The following is a 19,130-nucleotide window of genomic DNA, read 5'->3' on the forward strand; positions in this document are numbered from 1 at the left end:
CAGGGGTGCAGTAGGACCTCGGGTCAGGAGCGGGGCCAGGGCCGAGCCCAGGTACTCAGCCCTCACTGACCCTCAGGGGTGCAGCAGTAGGACCTCGGGTCAGGAGAGGGGCCAGAACCGAGCCCAGGTACTTGGGTATGGAACACAGATCCCTTCGTAGCTGGTGTGAGGGGCTAACAGCTCCAGTCCCTGTGGGGAAGAGGAAAGGGCAGACTCCCTTCCAAAGTGGACAAAGGGCTTGTCTTCCAGAGGCTGCCTTAGCAAACTGTTTTATCTTGAGAACAGGCTAATTTGGCCCTCTACTAGTTTTCCTTATTAAAGTATTTTCTTACTTAATTGAAAGGCAGAGTTAGAGAGAGAGGGAGAGATTTCACCCCCTGGTTCACTCCCCAGCCAGGAGTTTCATGGGGTGGGGGAAGGAAGAAATTGGGGGGGGGGTGAGAGGGAGGGAGAGAGAGAGAGAGATCTTCCACCTGCTGGTTCACTCCCTAAATGGCCACACTGTCCAGGGCTGGGTCAGGCTGAAGCCAGGAGCTTCTTCCAGGTCTCCCACATGAGTGCAGGGCCCAAGCACTCGGGCCACCTCCTGATGCTTTCCCAGGAGCGCCAGCAGGGACGTGGATTGGAAGCAGAGCAGCTGGGACCAGACCTGCAGGCAGCTCCCGCTTGGCAGGCAGCAGCTTGACCCACCAGGCCACAGCGCTGGGAGTGGCCCTTCTCCCCACCTCCTCCCTGCCTCTGACCGACTGTGATGCCAACCCTCCTACTGGTTGTTGGCCGTCATTCTGCCCCTGTCCTGTCTGGTTAAATCTAGGTAGCCGCCGTGCTGGTGCAGGAAAAGCCAGCACCCACAGGATTCACGGCGGCCCCTCCCCTGGAGCCACGCCTCCTGACTGCCGCGGAAGGGGCTTTCTCACTGTCCGCACCGTCCCTGTCCCGTGGAAGTGCTCTGACCTGCGACCAGAACCAGGCCGCCTGCACCTCCCACAGCACTAAGTGCCAGTGCCCACCCCACCTAGGCTTGATGGCTTCAAGGACACAGAGAATGAAAGAAGCAAACTCACTGAAGTTTTAAATTCTTTATATATAAATATGCAATCTAAAATAGATAATACAAAACAGAAAAAAAAACCTCATTAGCATAACCTACCATCACCATGTATTTTTTTTTTTTTTTGCATCCAAAAGGTGAAACTTAAGTTCACTACTTTCCAGTTACACATATCACAACTATGTCTCCAAAACACTATTTCCAACATCAGCAACATGAAAACACTTGCAGAATCTGACTGCTCCTCCAGTCGTGGTCTCCTGCCCCAGCTTGGCCTGGTCTCCCTCAGTGACAGCCAGGCAACCCCAGGAGTGTTCAAGCCAGCTCCCATTGCCCTCTGCTGAAACCCTCCAGAGGAGCCTCCGGCGTCTGCACGGCCCCTAGGACCCGTGGCCAGTCTCCGCCACCCTCTGCAGCAGCCACGCTGGCCCCCTGGCGACAGCAGTCACCCGTCAGCAGCACTCCCCGCACGCTCCCTGGCCCACGCACTTCTCCGCGTCTGCACGGCCCCTAGGACCTGTGGCCAGTCTCCGCTGCACTCTGCAGCAGCCACGCTGGCCCCCTGGCGACAGCAGTCACCCGTCAGCAGCACTCCCCTCACGCCCCCTGGCCCACACACTTCTCCGGCGTCTACACGGCCCCTAGGACCCGTGGCCAGTCTCCGCCGCCCTCTGCAGCAGCCACGCTGGCCCCCTGGCGACAGCAGTCACCCGTCAGCAGCACTCCCCTCACGCCCCCTGGCCCATGCACTTCTCCGGCGTCTACACGGCCCCTAGGACCCGTGGCCAGTCTCCGCCACCCTCTGCAGCAGCCACGCTGGCCCCCTGGCGACAGCAGTCACCCGTCAGCAGCACTCCCCTCACGCCCCCTGGCCCACGCACTTCTCCGGCGTCTACACGGCCCCTAGGACCCGTGGCCAGTCTCCGCCGCACTCTGTAGCAGCCACGCTGACCCCTGGCGACAGCAGTCACCCGTCAGCAGCACTCCCCTCACGCCCCCTGGCCCACGCACTTCTCCGCGTCTGCACGGCCCCTAGGACCCGTGGCCAGTCTCCGCCGCCCTCTGCAGCAGCCACGCTAGCCCCCTGGCGACAGCAGTCACCCGTCAGCAGCACTCCCCTCACGCCCCCTGGCCCACGCACTTCTCCGGCGTCTACACGGCCCCTAGGACCCGTGGCCAGTCTCCGCCGCCCTCTGCAGCAGCCACGCTGGCCCCCTGGCGACAGCAGTCACCCGTCAGCAGCACTCCCCTCACGCTCCCTGGCCCACGCACTTCTCACCATCCCACATCGTTGGGTTCACCGTCTATTTCCCATGCAAGAATGTAAGCTCTGAGACAATGATTTGTTTTCTGCTTCTTTCCCCATGATCCTAAGCACCGAAAGGTGCTGAACAGATATCACGGATTAAATGAAGTATCGATGGCAGTGAAGTTCTCCTTACCCACTGCTGGCACTCAGCTTGTTCCAGGTGGCTCAGCTTGTCAACCACACTGCAATGCGCACCCTGGCTACTCAGAGCACAGTCATGGCCCAGCCGCGGCACAGACACTACCTAGAGTTTATGGAAATACAGAATCCCGACTCACTCTAGAACCACTGGCACCCAGGGCGGGCACGGAGGCTCCTCTCCCCCTGCAGCCACGTGTCTGGCTGGCCTGCTGGGTAGCGCACAAATCTCCATGACCAGCTCTGATCAGCAAATTACCCTCAAGAGCCAGCTGATGCCAACTCACACTCCTACGCAATCCAGGGACCCAGAGGCCAGTGATCAGGAGGGGCAGGCCGGCGGTCACTTGGGATGCCCACAGCCCACGCCAGAGTGCCTGGACTGCAGTCCTGACCCCAGCTTCCTGCTGACACGCACCCTGGGAGGACTTGGGTCCCTGCTCCCACACCAACTCCAGGCTCCTGATCTTGGTCTGACCAAGCCCTGGCTGTTGTGGGTTTGTGGGGAGTGAACTAACGGACAGATTTCTGTCAAATAAATGAAACCAAAGAGGCTGGGTGGGCACTGTGGCACACTGGCGAAGACGACACTTTGATGCCTACATCCCATGCTACAGTGTCTGAGCTCTGGTGCCAGCTCTGCTCCGACACGCACCCTGGCAGATGGCTGGGTGCCTGCCACCTATGTCAGAGACCCGCATCGAGCTCCCTGCTCCGAGCTGCAGCCGGGCCAGCCCTGACTTCTGTGGGCATCTGAGGAATGGACAGCAGCTGGGAGATCTCTGTCTTGCAGGTAAAGTAAGTAAATACAACTTTTATGCTGCTGCTGAATTACAAAGGCATAGGGAACCTCAAGAGATAGTACGGGAAGGAAACTGGAGGAGTCTCTTCCCTCACTCCCTCCGATATCTTGCCAGACTCCCCACTGGCCAACCAGAATCTACAAGGCCCAAAACTCGCTGCTATAATCTATGCAGGTCAGTCCCGGGGTGGAGCGGGGATGGGGAGGGACAAGCAGAAGCCAGGGGCAGGTCTAGCCCCTAGCAGCGAGTCAGAGCTCAAAGCAGCCAGTGAGCTGTAGAGCCAGTAGAGCAGGGAGCTGTCTCAGCATGGAGCAAGGTACACTGGTGCCGCCAGTCCGGGCTTAGGAGACGCGACCTCCAGGAGCAATGCAATTTCTGATGCAGCACAAACAGCCACGAAAAATGCAGGAGAAAACGCAAGCTGCCAGTCACGTGTGGGACACCAGGAAGCAGAGTCAACCAACGACTGCTGCAGAAATGCAGGCACGAAGCAGCCGAGACAGGCGAGACGCGGGAGCCCGGGCACGCGCGTCTCCTCACCTGAAGGGCCCTGGGCATTTCTAATCCTCCGGGATCAGGGCCCTAAGCCGTCATTAGCTCTCACACGTATGATGACCATCGCAAAAGCATGGCGAATCCTCACAAAGATTTGACCAAATAGGCAGAAGTAAAACCCAAAAGGTCACAAAGAGCCTCCAGCAAGGAACAAAGCAGAGACATTCGGAAAAATCCTCCTAACCACGAGGCAGACGCAAGCCAAAACCGGTGCCTCAGCAGACAGCAGCAAGTGTCAGCCAGGGTGTGGAGCAACTGAACTTCGCCCCCTGCTGGCTCAGGTGTGAAAGGCCTCAGCTGCTCTGTAGGAGTTCAGCAATTCAAAACATCAACACCACAGAGCCACCATCTGTTCTGGTGGTTCCATGCCCAGGTAGGTATCCTGCAAAATGTCGACACCTGCCCACACAAAACCTACGCGCCCTGGTGACTGCTCCTGCACCTTACTCACAACAGTCCAGGGGCAGCAGTTCCCATGTCCATCCACAAACGGAGAAGCAGCACACGGTGTGTCCCTATAATGGAAAGTCACTCAGCCATAAAACATATTACTGAAAATGCACAGCGCATCTGATAAAGGTCTTGTATAAAAAATTCTTAAAATTCAACAGTAAAAAAGCAGCCACCCAAGTGAATGGGCAGAAAATCTTCATTAGTTTTAAAGATTTACTTCTTTATTTGAATGGGGGGGGGGGGGAGAGGGAGAGAGAGGAGGGGAGGGGGAGAGGAAGATAGATCCATCTTCCATCTGCTGACTGACTTCCCAAATGGCAACAATGGCTGGGGCTGGGCCAGGCCAAAGGCAGAAGCCATGAACTCCATCTGGGTCCCCACGTGGGTGGAGGCAGACAAGCACCTGGGCCATCTCCCGCTGCCTTCCCAGGCGCACTGACCGGGAGCTGGCTGAGAAGCAGGGCAGACAGGAAGTGACCCAGTGCTCCGGTATGGCAAGCTGGAAGCGCGTGTGGCAGCTTCACCTGCTGCGTCACGTGGCAGTTACATGGCCGGTACCGTGGTTCGGCCGGACCTGGCACTGCAACTCCAGCACCCCGGGACTTCCGGCCAGCGCAAGATCGCTCCTTCCCTCCCTCTTTCTGCCGCTCTTTCGAGTGACTGGCGTTTCTCCCAGTGAGCGGAAGTGAAGCTGCTCTGCATCAGGGATGGGCGCTGCGCTGGGAGGCCTCTGCACGCCATCAGAGTCGCTGCGACGCAGAACACCGGCCAGGACGTGGACAAAGGACTCTCGTTCACAGACAGACCGGCAGCGGCCCACCAAGCCCAGCAAGCTCTCAGCTACACACTGACGTCTGCACAAAACCCACACACAAATGTTGACAGCAGCTGCATTCATAACCACCAAAACCCGGAAGAAGCCAGGACGTCCTTCAACAGGTAAATGGATACACAGACCTGTGATGAAAACCAATACCGAGCCTCAACAAGTACAGAGGCGCTTTACGTACATACTGCTAGGTCCAAGACGCCAACAGAAAAGGCTGGTCCGCTCCAGGGCTGCCCAGGGATGGCCGGGGGGAAGCACAGAGTTCCAGGGCAGCAAAGCGATTCTGTAGGGTACCACAGTGATGAACGCGTTTGTCAAAGCCCAGAGCTGCACAACACACAGTGAATCCCAATGTAAGCTATGGGTTCCAGTGAACAAAAACATCCATACTGGCACAGCAATGACGACCAAAAGGCCACGCAAAGACAAGATGTCGGGGCAGGGGAGGATGGGGGTACGGGCAAACTCTGTACTTTCTGCTTGGTTTTCCTGTGAACCTAAAATTGCTCCAAAAGATCAAGTTTATTTACAGAAACAATATGCAAGTCAAAGAATCCAGACACAGAGGTCACGTATTGTAGGATTCCGCTTACAGGAAGTACCCAGGATAGGTCAGACAGCAGAGAGAGAAGACGGAGCGCAGGGTTCCAGCGCGGGGAGGTGACCGTGAAGTGGCTGCCCCCTCGGGGCCGTGAGAACAGTCTGGGACTTCAGGGGGACGGCCGCCCGGCACAGTGAATGCCCTGGGTGCCCAGTGGCCCATTTTATACGTGTCAAGTTTGCCTCCCTCACAGAAGAGCAGGGTCAACGTGGCAAGGTCCCACAGACATGCAGACAGTGCTGGGCTGTGGCCGTGCCACTGGTCCCACACCAGAGTGCTGGCTGCGGTCACTCAGCTGCTGCTGCTGGTGTTTTGTTGAAAGATTTATTTGGAAGGCAGCATTACAGAGAGGCAAAGAGAGAGAGAGAGACTGATCTTCCATCCATTGGTTTACTCCCCAAATGGCTGCAACACCGGCCGGAGCTGGGCTGATCCAAAGCCAGGGGGCAGGAGCCACTTCCCAGTCTCCTGTGGGTGTAGGGGGCCAAGCACTTGGGCCACCTTCCGCTGCTTTCCCAGGCACGTCAGCAGGGAGCTGGATCAGAAGTGGAGCAGCCGGGGCTCGAACCTGCATGGGACACCAGCACTGCACGCGGTGGCTTTATTGGCTACGCCACAGCGCCGGCCCTATTACTCAGCTTCCTGCTGATGCACCTGGGAAGGCAGCCAAAAGTGGCCGAATGCTTGAGTCCTGCCACCCACAGAGGAGAGAGGACAGGTCTCCCGCCTCCTGGCCAGCGGCCTTGTGGGGAGTGAACCAGCAGACGGAGGATGCCTCAGCGTCTCCCTCCCCCTCTCCCCCTCTCTGCTGCTCTGCCTTTCTAATTAATTAATTAACTGCAACTAAAGAAATTCACACACTGTCATCAGAGGGAAGGCGCCTCAGTCAGAGTCCGCTCACGTGGCAGCCCCCCGCGGGACACTGATGCCGGCGGCAGCCCAGGCCGTCAGCTACAGGGGAGGACGGCTCAGCAGGCAGGGTCCACAGGGTCCCCTATGCCGAGAGGGGGACACCACGATCAATGTCAAACTACAAGAAAACGAGCCACGCTCAAACTACCTGAGTATCAATCTTAAAAACAAACCCAATAAAACACACATGTAATACCTTTTTCTTTAAAGATGCATTTTATTATTTGAAAGACAGCGACAGAGAGAGAAGGACAGACAGAAAGAAATCCTCCATCTGCTGGCCATAATGGCTGAGGCTGGGCCAGGAGCCTGCAAGTCCATCCAGGCCACCCATGGGGGTGGCAGGGGTCCAGGCACTGGGCCATCATCCGCTGCCTTCGCAGGGGCATCAGCAGAGAGCCGCACAGGAGGAACGGCTAGGACTTGAACCAGCGCTCTGACATGGGATGCTGGCATTACAGACGGCAGCTTAACCCTCCAGGCCACAATACCAGCCCCTAATGTATCCATTATAATCTACACTTACTAAGTACAAAAGTCAGATACATTTTTGAAGAAGGCTGAATTCAAGATTTCAAAACACATACACTTAACACATCCTCCTTACCCCTGATGCTTTATTTATTTAAATATTTTATTTATTTGCGAGGTAGAGGGATGGAGGGAGGGAAGAAGAGAGAGAGGGGGAGAGAGGGGGAGAGGGAGAGAGGGGGGAGAGGGAGAGAGGGGGAAGAGGGAGAGAGAGGGCGAGAGAGGGGGAGAGAGGGCGAGAGAGGGGGAGAGAGGGAGGGAGAGAGAGGGAGAGAGGGTGAGAGAGGGAGAGGGTGAGAGAGAGAGAGAGAGGGAGAGGGAGAGAGAGAGAGAGAGAGAGAGAGGGAGAGAGAGGGAGGGAGAGGAAGGGAGAGAGAGGGAGGGAGAGGAAAAGAGGGAGAGGGAGGGAGAGGGAGAGGGAGGGAGAGGAAGACAGGGAGAGAAGGAGAGAGGGAGATAGGGAGAGAGGGAGAGAGGGAGAGAGAGGTCTTCATCTGCTGGTTCACTCCCTAAATGGCCACAAAAGCCAGGAGCTTCCTCCTGGTCTCCCACATGGGTGCATGGAACTAAGCACTTGGGCCATCCTCCACTGCTTTCCCAAGCCATAGCAGACAGCTGGATCGGAAGTGGAGCAGCCAGGACTCGAACCAACGCCCATATACAACGCTGGCACCACAGCAGAGGCTCAGCCTACTACACCAGGCCCCTATTTAATTACATTTCTAAAGGATTTATTTGTTTATTTGAAAGTCAGAATGACAGAGGAAGAGACAGAGAGAAAGGGCGGCATCTTCACTCCCTCAAAGGCCGCATGGCCGAGGCCAGGCCAGGAGCTTCCAGATCTCCCATGTGGGTGCAGGGTCCAAGCACCTGGCCATCCTCCGCTGCTTTCCCAGGTGCATTAGCAGGGAGCTGGACTGGAAGTGGAGCAGCGGGTCTCAATCCGGCACCCACATGGGATGCCAGTGTTGCAGGCAGCAGCTTTACCCACTACGCCACAATGCCAGCCCCCACTTTAGTAGTAAAATGTTTTAAGTTAATTAAAGACCACAGCAGGACATCTTACTTCCTCAGAAGAGTTTTAGCTGGACCAACACCAGGAAGGAGCTGAGGAAAGCTGGTGACTTTTCTGGAAGTTACCAAGAATGAAGAAACAAGTTTCCAATTAAAAAAAATGCTGGAGATGCTGTGGTCTCCTTGGCAAATATTTACACATTCTGTAAATACTCCGCATTACAACAATTCTAGCGCAAGATGCAAACCAGAATTTAAGTGAGAACACCTACCCGTCTCCTGGGAATGGGGAGGGAAGGCTGTCAGTACGGCCATGGGACAGTCAGAGTACATTCCCAAGGACCAGCACACAACGGCTATTACCACTGTGGGCTACAAAATAGTACCTACTGTCCAAATGCATTTCTTGAAAAACACCTACAACTGTACTATAAACACTTAACATTCTGTTTTAACATCTCCCGATATTGTTTCTACATATGGCTACACATATTTTCCCAAGAGGATAACGGCACATGTGTGAGCCTGTAAGATTACGTGTGAGCATGTGTATGAGACAGCGTGTGTGTGAGAGCCGTGTGCAAGCATGTGGGAGCGTGTGAGAGAGCAGCACCAGCCCGAGAGCGCTGTGTGAGTGTGCTGAGCAAGAGAGACCACCACACGGGAGCACACGAGAATGTGTATGTCAGAACAGCGTGGGCATTGAGCAAGCGTGAACATGTGTGACTACACGCAGGCCAACGTGTGAAAGCAGGTCTGGGTGTATGCTTGATCCCACATGAGATTCCGTGGTGGCTACGTTTACTTACAGCAATCACCACCATGCTAAAGTTCCCAGGTCTACCTCTGACCTCACGGTGCAGGAAAAACTACACACCCTGCTGGAAATGTCCCCTTTTATGCAACACTCCAGTTTTTAAGACAGAGCCTAGGCTGGTGCTGTGGCATAGCAGGTCAAGCCGCCGCCACTGTGGCCATTTGCTGAGTGAACAGCAGATCGAAGATCTAACTCTGCCTTCCAAATAAATGAATCTTAAAAAAAAAAAAAAAAAAAAAAAAAGGCTCTGTCTGCTGCCTCCGCCGCTAACTCGACACCGTCACCAGCTTCCCACCAGACAGTCCCCGTCCCTAGGCTCCATCTCCTCACTGAAGTGCCATGCCCCTCAGCACCACCACCTCAGCCAGTTACGGCGAGGCTGGCACCGGGACCAAACATAACCAGGAGCGAGGGGGTGTGCACACTGCGAAGCCAACACCACAAAGGATGCAGGACGGCTCTGTGACACCACACAGGCCACTCCCCACACGTGGGGGGCTGTCCCCAAGTCCTCCCACTGCCACTGTGGATCACAAGCCCTCAGCTAGCAGATGGCCAAAGTCATAAATCACCCTCTGCTCAAACAGATCCTTCTTCAGGGGCCTGCCCACGTCCAGACGGCACGTTCACTGCAGCAAAGCACACATAGGGCTCATGCGGTGCCGGCCATATGCCGTCCCTGTCCTTGGCATCTGTCAGAGAAGAGCGGGTACGCGGCTGTAGGATGGGCAAAGACACCATTACGTCCCTCCACAGGGTACAGCAGACAACACTCCAGCTTCTGTGAACACTGACAGGCCTGAAGCAGTCAGCGGCCTCACCTCCCCCAACTCACCAACGCGGATGGGACAGGCCTGCAGTGCCTCCTCCCCCAATTCACAGTGCAGGTGGACGGCCTGCAGTGTCTCCTCCTACAACTCAGTGCAGGTGGACGGCCTGCAGTGCCTCCTCCCCAACTCACAGTGCAGGTGGATGGCCTGCAGTGTCTCCTCCCCCAACTCACAGTGCAGGTGGACGGCCTGCAGAGTCTCCTCCTCCTACAACTCACAGTGCAGGTGGACGGGCCTGCAGTGTCTCCTCCCCCAACTCACAGTGCAGGTGGATGGGCCTGCAGTGTCTCCTCCCCCAACTCACAGTGCAAGTGGACGGCCTGCAGTGTCTCCTCCCCCAACTCACAGTGCAGGTGGACGGCCTGCAGAGTCTCCTCCTCCTACAACTCACAGTGCAGGTGGATGGCCTGCAGTGTCTCCTCCTCCTACAACTCACAGTGCAGGTGGACGGGCCTGCAGTGTCTCCTCCTACAACTCACAGTGCAGGTGGACGGCCTGCAGAGTCTCCTCCTCCCCAACTCACAGTGCAGGTGGATGGCCTGCAGAGTCTCCTCCTCCTACAACTCACAGTGCAGGTGGACGGGCCTGCAGTGTCTCCTCCCCCAACTCACAGTGCAAGTGGACGGCCTGCAGTGTCTCCTCCCCCAACTCACAGTGCAGGTGGACGGGCCTGCAGTGTCTCCTCCCCCAACTCACAGTGCAAGTGGACGGCCTGCAGTGCCTCCTCTCCCAACTCACAGTGCAGGTGGACGGCCTGCAGTGCCTCCTCCCCAACTCACAGTGCAGGTGGACGGCCTGCAGAGTCTCCTCCTCCTACAACTCACAGTGCAGGTGGACGGCCTGCAGTGTCTCCTCCCCCAACTCACAGTGCAAGTGGACGGCCTGCAGTGTCTCCTCCCCCAACTCACAGTGCAGGTGGACGGGCCTGCAGTGTCTCCTCCCCCAACTCACAGTGCAAGTGGACGGCCTGCAGTGCCTCCTCTCCCAACTCACAGTGCAGGTGGACGGCCTGCAGTGCCTCCTCCCCAACTCACAGTGCAGGTGGACGGCCTGCAGAGTCTCCTCCTCCTACAACTCACAGTGCAGGTGGACGGCCTGCAGTGTCTCCTCCCCCAACTCACAGTGCAGGTGGACGGCCTGCAGAGTCTCCTCCTCCTACAACTCACAGTGCAGGTGGACGGGCCTGCAGTGTCTCCTCCCCCAACTCACAGTGCAGGTGGACGGGCCTGCAGTGTCTCCTCCCCCAACTCACCAATACGGGTGGGAGGCCCAGATGGGCCCTCACGTGCCGCCCCTAACTCACAGTGCAGGCAGGGGCGGGATGGGTTCGCACATGCCCTCACCGCTGAGCTGGGCCTTTCTGTTTGTGTTTATGCCATCGCTGATGGCGCTGATGGCGTTATCTGGGGTTTCTCACTGACCCTGCAATTTCCTTTCTTATCTCCCACCATTGTTTTATCCTGTCCTGGAGTTCCTGTTTGATATCATCGATATGCTTGCTGCTCCTACACAACTCTTCTACTTTGTAGTCTGCCTCTTTCTCAGGCCGGGGCTCTGCTTCTGTCCTTTGTGGGCGCCTTCCTTCCTGCCCTCTGCTAGGGACGCAGCGGCTGTGTACCCTGCCCCACGCTCAGCTCTGACAGTTTCTGCCTCAGCTGTCTTCCAGACCAGAGCCTGGGCTTGACCAATGGATGCTGCCTTCAACCCACATTTGAGAACAGAGGTGAAGGCCGCTGAACGCTGGCCGTGGGCCGAGGGATTCTCTCCTGCAGGCCCCCACAGATTCACCCCGGAGCGGTGTCCGTGGGCCGCACACTTTCTTCCAAGGTCCTCTGCTGTTCAGGCTTCTAGCCTAACCTGCCCTGGCTTCTGTTCCAGCTCCTGGCCCTGCTGCTCTCTGCAGGGTACCAGTGAGAATGTTCAGGATTGTGCTGACTCAGCCTGTGGTTAGCGGACGCACCACCAGGCCCTAGAATGTTCTCTTTGCCCTTGGCCACAGTGCTCTTCTCTTAAATGTCTCCGTTTTCCTTGTTTCCAAATCTAGAATCAGTTTGGGAATCAAAACACGAGTCAGCTGGCCGGGGATCACGACCTTGGCTTTCTTTCTAGGAGTTTGGTTTTAGGTTTGTGAGTGAGCCGACCTGTCCGTGGGCGCCTGTGCACCGGCACCGGTGAGGTGGGCCGACCCTTAGGAGAAATGAGAACACATGCTCGTGCCCTCGGGCAGGGCAGCTTCCGGAGCAGACCCCGGGTGCCGAGCTCGGCCTGTCGGGTTCTCTCTCCGGAACTCACCTGCCCCACAACTCGCTCCTGCCTCCCTAAGCAGAGGGTGAGAGAGGACGTGAAGACCCTTCCACCAGAGGAAAGCCCCACCCCGTCCTGAGAGGAGACCTCAGGATCCAGTGGGTAACAGCGACAGTGCTCAGAACAGGAGCTCCTGGCACAACGGGCTGTGTCCCGGCTGGCCCCACAGGTGCACGCATGCGCACACATGTCACTTGGCATCCCGGGAGGATTGCTTTAATGAGACGTCTGCTCTAACTAGTATGTTGTCAGTCCTGGTATGTTTGTCTAAAAACAATCTCATTACTTTATAGTCTCACCAAATATGCACCGATAAGAAGGCAAATGACCAGGTCTCTGCCTCTCAGTTCCGACCAGCTCACCTCCCAGGAGTTCCGCCTCCAGCTCCACAGCAGCCCACACTTTTTTTTTTTTTTTTTAAGATTTATGTATTTATTCGAAAGGCAGAGTTATAGAGAGGCAAAGGCAGAGAGAGAGAGAGGAGAGAGAGAGAGAGAGACTAATCCGCTGGTTCACTCCCCAGATGGCCACAACGGCTGGAGCTGTGCCGATCCGAAGCCAGGAGCTTCATCTGGGTCTCCCACGCGGGTGCAGAGGTCCAAGGATGTGGGCCATCTTCCACTGCTTTCCCAGGCCACAGCAGAGAGCTGGACTGGAAGAGGAGCAGCCGGGACTTGAACCGGCGCCCATATGGGATGCCGGCACCGTAGGTGGTGGCTTTACCCGCTGTGCCACAGCACCGGCCCCAGCCCACACTCTTCGCCTTGCTAGCCAAGTTACCAGAACACCAGGGAAACACGCCCTTCCTTACCCTAACACTGAAACCATGGGGCTCCACTTCCTCCAGCAAACACCGAAGCGGCCACGGGCATCTCACGTGCGCCAGGACGTGAAGCTGAGTGGGAGATGCAGGCTCAAAGCCTGCCGAGCCGCGTGCAGCTGTTCTTCAGAAGCACAGCGAGCCTTGGTAAACACTCACTCCCTTCCCTCCCTGGCTAAGGTCAAGTCTCGTGCTTGGAACACTGGATCTCAGCCACAGCGGAACAGAATTTCACCCTGAGAACTAATGCAATCCGGGTCACCCAGTGTCTGCCCAGCCCAGGGCTGAGCACGGTGCTGTTCATTAGACTCCAGGACGCTGTGGTCCAGCCTGGGTGCTGCTCATCACCCATCCAATGGCCTCAGGGGCCTCCTTGTACTAGGCGAGGGCTCCCAGCACCCCTTAGGCCTTACCCAGGCGTGGTCCATCTCCTGCCCTGCCTGCCCCACGTGTCCTGTCCTCAGGGAGGACACCCAGAGGGCAAGCTCCACGGGACCCACACCGTGTGCTCAACACACACTCTGCACACGGCCCAGCACAGAGTACCTGGCTCTGAACACCCAGCATCCAGCCTGCTCTCACGCAGGCCCCAGCAGGAACCATCAGCTGACCACCCCCCCCCCCCAACAGACGCTAGGCTCAGGGAGCCCCCAGCACACACCGTCACGGGAACACCCGTCCAAAGTGATGACAGTGTCAACCACATTTCTGCCTCTGCGCGGTCCCCTGGGGTGCGGCTGCTGCTCAGTTTAAGCAGGTGTTTCCAATGCCCAGGAAGTCTCCACGGACGTTAGGGCCCTGTGACAAAGCAGGTGCCGTCATTTTCACACTAGATGGCTAAACAGATCTCAAACCTGCTATCTACTGGGCCTCTGCTTCTTGAAGAAAGCAGGGACTGGGGCCGGGGCTGTGGCCAGCAGGCTGAGCTCCCCTGCAGCGCAGACATCCCACGTGGGCGGCAGCTCGGAGTCCTGGCTGCTCCACTCCCATGCAGCTCCCTGATACTGCAGGCAGAAAGCAGCACAGGGAGGCCCTGGTGTCTGAGCTCCTGCACCCACACGGGAGACCCAGACAAAGCTCCTGGCTCCTAGCTCCAGCCTGGCCCAGCCCTAATTGTTGCGGCCATTTGGGAAGTGAAAAAAAATTTTTTTTTTAAATTTATTTGAAAGGCAGAGTTAGAGAGAGAGGGAGAGGCAGAAAGAGTGTGAGGGAGCTCTTCCATTCACTAGTTCACTCCCCAAATGGCTACAAAGGCCAGGGCTGGGCCAAGCTGAAGCCAGGAGCCAGGGGCTTTGTGGGGGTCTCCCACGTGGGCAGAGGCCCCAAACACTCGGTCCATCTCCTACTGCTTTCCCAAGTGCGCTAGCAGGGAGCTGACTTGGAAGTGCAGCAGCCACCCCATGGGGTACCTGTGCTGCAGGCGGTGGCTCGACCCAGCACCATAAATAAATCTAAAGGCAAGCAAGCAGGGGTCCGGTATGCATTCTTCCCGCACCTGCTTTCCGCTACTTTCTACCCGTGTCCAAGAGTAACACCGGCGCCTTGCTGTCCGACAGACGCTGCTCCTCCACGGGGAGCCATAGTAGAAGTGTCTGCTTCCCCAACAGTGAGGTAGCATGTGAATGGTTCCCCATTCCATAAACCAATGGGCACTGATGCTAACACAGATGGGCACATTTCTCAACTTCACAAGGACAGCACAGAAACACTGATCCAGCCCATGCTTGGCAACTATTATTCACACTCTGCTTGTCCTGAAAGGGCGGTGGACTTGAGCAGCTGTCTGGCCAGCCCACTGACAGAAGGGACAGAGAAGATTCTTTGTCTCTGTTGTCTGAACACACACAAACTGGGACAGCTCCAGCTCCACTGCCCTCCAGGTGGGAGGTGCCAGGTCCACTACACAGTAGCAGCTTCTCTGGTCTGAAGACTGCACCGTAATTACACCTGCAGATAAACCCGAAGTTTAAACCTTCAGTGCCATTTAAAACCGATACGATCTGTGCACCCACTCCCAGCTAGGTAATGACGGAAAGTAACTGCCAGCTAGCGACAGAACTCTGTGGCATGAGCACACCCTATTCCGCATCTCACATGACCGATGACTGAGGGTCAGCCTGCCCCCCAGACGATGTGCTCGAAACACTGCACAGGCAACGCGGAAGCTGCCGGGCAAGGTGGCTCGCCTCTATGCGCTGAACCCCCAGCAGCGGCTGGGGCCTCTCTCCCTTCAATGGATGGAAAGGTGTTTCGTGCCAACCATGTGTGCAGTGTTCACTTCAATGCAGGCTGCCAGCGGGGCGATGCGTGCCCAGCTGTGCCCCGGGCTCAGGAGCAGCTTCCGCTCCCACCCCAGGGACCCAGGACCAAGAGGCTACAGTGCTTGACAGCAGACAACACCGGGGGAGACTTCTGGGAAGTCAGGCACACCTCAGCCGGAAAGGCGTTTAACCAAACAAAACACACAAGGAGAGGCAGATGTCTAGAAATGTAACACAATCTGCCTACCACACCAGCTCTTAGCTCACCGTCCACTGGCCACCTGTAGGCCCCTCTTGGGATCTGGGGTGTCTGTGAGCGCACAGGTCAATCTGCAGGAGACGGGCCCGGCGCTAGGCTGCAGTGCCAAGCCCTCGGTCTTCAGCAAGCCACTGCCTCACGACCGCTCCTGTGGACTGCAAAACTCCATGGAGCTCCTACACTGGGTCTGCTCATACCAACTGTACCTGCTGCGGCACATGGAGGCCCAGCCGCTTCACCTTTTTTTATAAAGACTTATTATTTATTTATAAATCAGAGTTACACAGAGAGAGAAGGAGAGGCAGAGAGTGAGCAAGTGCGAGAGGGAGGGAGGGAGAGAGGTCTTCCATCAGCTGGTTCATTTCCCAGTTGACCGCAATAGCTGGAGGAGCTACGTGCTGATCCAAAGCCAGGAGCCAGGAGCTTCCTCTGGGTCTCCCACGTGGGTGCAGAGGCCCCAGCACTTGGGCCATCTTCTACTGCTTTCCCAGGTCACAGCAGAGAGCTGGATCGAAGTGGAGCAGCTGGGACTCGAACTGGTGTCCATATGCAAGCGGCAGCTACCTGCTACACCATAGTGCCGGGCCCTGCTTCACTTCTGATCCAGCTCCCAGCTAAGGGGCCTTGGGCCCCTGCACCCTCGTGGGAGACTCAGAAGCTCCTAGCTACAGGCTTCAGATCAGCACAGCTCCAGCTGGTACAGCCATCTGGGGAGTGAACCAGCAGATGGGAGAGACTCTCTGTCTCTACCCCTCTCTGTAACTATTTTCTTTCAAATAAATAAAATAAATCTTAAAAAAGACGTGCTGTCTCAGCTGGTAGGGAAGCGTGCAGCCTGCGAGGGTCCTGGTTCGCTTCCACCTGCTGCATCCCAGTCTTGAAAGGCCAGCTGACATCATACTTCCGTGCCCAGGCTCTTGATAGCGCAGCCAAAGCCAGTCCTCCCGTCCTCCCACTGGCCTCCTCGCTGCCTCAGCAACGGCATGAGCATGCGCACTCACACTGGACATTAAATTCCCCGTGCACTGTCTCTCGCTGGACAGGCTGCCAGGAGGGCTGGGTCTGGGCTGCCCTCGTTACTCACCCCTCCCCCGAGGACCCAGCACCACGCTCTGGATATTCTGTTGAATTTAATTCTTTTGTTTCAATCACAGACAACCCATCCAATATTCTATTCCTTCAAAAAGTTTGTAGAGCAGCAGCTTGTAAACACAGAAGACCTGTCTTCTATCTTGGAGTGCTCAGTGAGCCACCAGTGCAATTATGTGGATGGTAGCGTGACGTCCAGTCCACGGCACAAAGAGCCTTCAGCCAGACGGCACTGCGTTCACTTCTGGCTGAATCCGAATTCTCTCCCTGAAATGCTCTAAGCCAGCACACGTGCCACACACAGATCGGGTAGCGGAGCCAGTGTGAGACAAAGCCAGGCGGAAGCACTCACTGTGGCACTATTACTCGTTCTCCAAACACTGAACACATGAGCTTTAAGGACAGCCCACTTAGGAAGTGAGGGAGCATTATCCTTAACAGTGTAAACACAGTCTCGCTGGAGCATGAACAGCAAGCCCACAACCAGCAGCCTCCAGTCGGCTCAGCCCCGACTGATCAAGAGGAGCCAGCACGGGACCCGACGGGCAGGGAACACACTCCCACAGCCCCTGCTCCAGCCGTGGTCCCTGCCCCCACATGGGAGGCCTGGACTGCGGGGCCAGCCCCGCGGTGTGGGCACTGGGGAGTGACCCGGGGGTGGGAGTGCATTCCTGCTCTTTCCTTATGCTCCCAGGCCCTCTCTCTCTGCCTCTCAAGTAAACAAAGCAGGAAAGACCAGGGCGATGGCGACTTGGGTTCCCCGTGCCTCCAGGGCCGCCCCACGCGGGTGGAGAGGGAGGGGCTGGACCTGGGGGCCGACGTGGCAGTGAGCTCCGCTGTCCTGCATCCTGCCTGTGAGGACGTCGCAGCAGCTGGACGGCACAGAGGAAAAGCTGTCCAGGCAGAGCCTGTGCCCCGGCGGCAGGCCTGGGGAAGGTGGTGTTACTGTAAGCCCCTCTGGGCCAGCCAAACACCCGCAGAATCACCACCCCCACCCTGGGCGGTATCAGCCCAGTCGAGGGGCCCATGTGGCCCACAGCCAGGGCACAGCCGAGAAGGGACCTCACCTCCCATCCTCTGCCTGGAAGGAGAGGTGCTTCCACTCCCCACCCAGGCAGTGTCAACAGGGTCCGGGGGAAACTGAGGCACTCAGGACCAGCAACCCAGAAGGAGACGACAGGATGCAGCGCTGTCCGGGGCCATCAGCCTACAGGCCCAGGCTCGGAGGGGAGCAGATGCTATACTCGTCTCAACAAAGCAGCAGTCTCAGGGACCCACAGATCAACCACGAAGAACCCACAGCTCCGACAGAAAGAGGCAAGAAAGAGGGGGCTGAGGAAGCATCTGAAAACGTCCAAGATTAGACAAAAATCACTCAATGCACAGACTCAGTAAGCGGGGCAAACCCCAAGTAAGACACTCACAGTTAAACTTCTGGAAACTGGAGCCACGGGAAAAATCTCAAAAGCAGACAGAAACAATGTGTGAACTTAGGCAGGGACGCCACTCAAACGACAGCGGCCTGCTCACTGAGTCCAAGGGTCAGAACAATGTGGCCGTGTCTCCAGGACTCAGAGTTGGCTGTGAACTCTGCAGCGAGATGAAAGCGAGCTAAGAGCTGTTCCAAGTAAACAAGCTGCCGGCAAACGGAGGCTCTGCACAGAAAGGACGGGAGAGAAAAAGGCTCAGAACTGCAGGACAGACAGACCAGCAGCACAGGTAGAGGGCTGGGTACACATCCTTCCTACCAGTTTCTTTAAGAATTTGTTTATCTGAAAGTCAGAGATGTTAGGGAGAGAGACAGAGAGAGAGAGAGAGAGAGAGACAGAGAGAGACAGAGTCTTCCATCTGCTGGATCACTCCCCAGCCGGCTGAAACAGGAGCTTCACCTGGGCTCCCGCACGGGTGGCAGGGCTCCCAAACACTGGGGCCATCTGCTGCTTTTCCCAGGCCAGAAGCAGGAGCAGGGAGCTGGACAGGAAGCTTAGCAGCCGGGGTGCAAACCGACACCCACACGGGATGCCAGTGCCGCAGGTGCGGCTTTATCCGCTGCACTACAACACCAGCCCCTTAGGAGTTTGTCTTTTAAAAATATTTATTTATTTATTTGAAAGGCAGAGCTACAGAGGGAGAGAGAGATGGTCCATGTGCTGGGTCACTCCCCAGATGGCCACACCGCTGGGGCTGGAGCTTCTTGCAAGTCTCTCACGACTTCAGCAGGCTACGCGCTTGGGCCGCCTGCGGCTGCTCTCCCAGGCTCATTAGCAGGGAGCTGGACAGGAAGCGGGGCAGCCGGGACTCGACCGGTGCCCGTGTGGGACTCCAGCATGGAGGGCAGAGGCTACGCCCGCTACACCATGGCGCCAGCCCCTTTAGTCACTCGTAATGACTGACACAAAACCAATGTGGCGCCCCAAGTCTAACACGAAACAACAAGACATCTGTATTCGGGAAGTTGGGAAGGCAAAGAAACCTGAACAGAAATAAAGTTTCATAAAACACCAATGACAACAGACTTGGATAGGTCATACACGTTTGCAACAAACCTACAACT

General features: G+C 56.8%; 1 protein-coding gene and 1 long non-coding RNA gene across 2 annotated transcripts in view; both read right to left on the reverse strand.

The window, feature by feature from the left end:
• LOC138847103 (uncharacterized) overlaps positions 1–17,994 on the reverse strand; it is a 34,956-nt gene extending 16,962 nt beyond the window's left edge. Inside the window, exon 1 of the long non-coding RNA XR_011384706.1 lies at positions 18–17,994. This is a non-coding gene — a long non-coding RNA (uncharacterized lncRNA). The remainder of the gene's footprint in view (positions 1–17) is intronic.
• GNA12 (G protein subunit alpha 12) overlaps positions 1–19,130 on the reverse strand; it is a 101,186-nt gene that overhangs the window by 74,362 nt on the left and 7,694 nt on the right. The window lies entirely within an intron of this gene.

Source organism: Oryctolagus cuniculus, chromosome 19, assembly GCF_964237555.1.
Source record: "Oryctolagus cuniculus chromosome 19, mOryCun1.1, whole genome shotgun sequence".
Taxonomy (NCBI): domain Eukaryota; kingdom Metazoa; phylum Chordata; class Mammalia; order Lagomorpha; family Leporidae; genus Oryctolagus; species Oryctolagus cuniculus.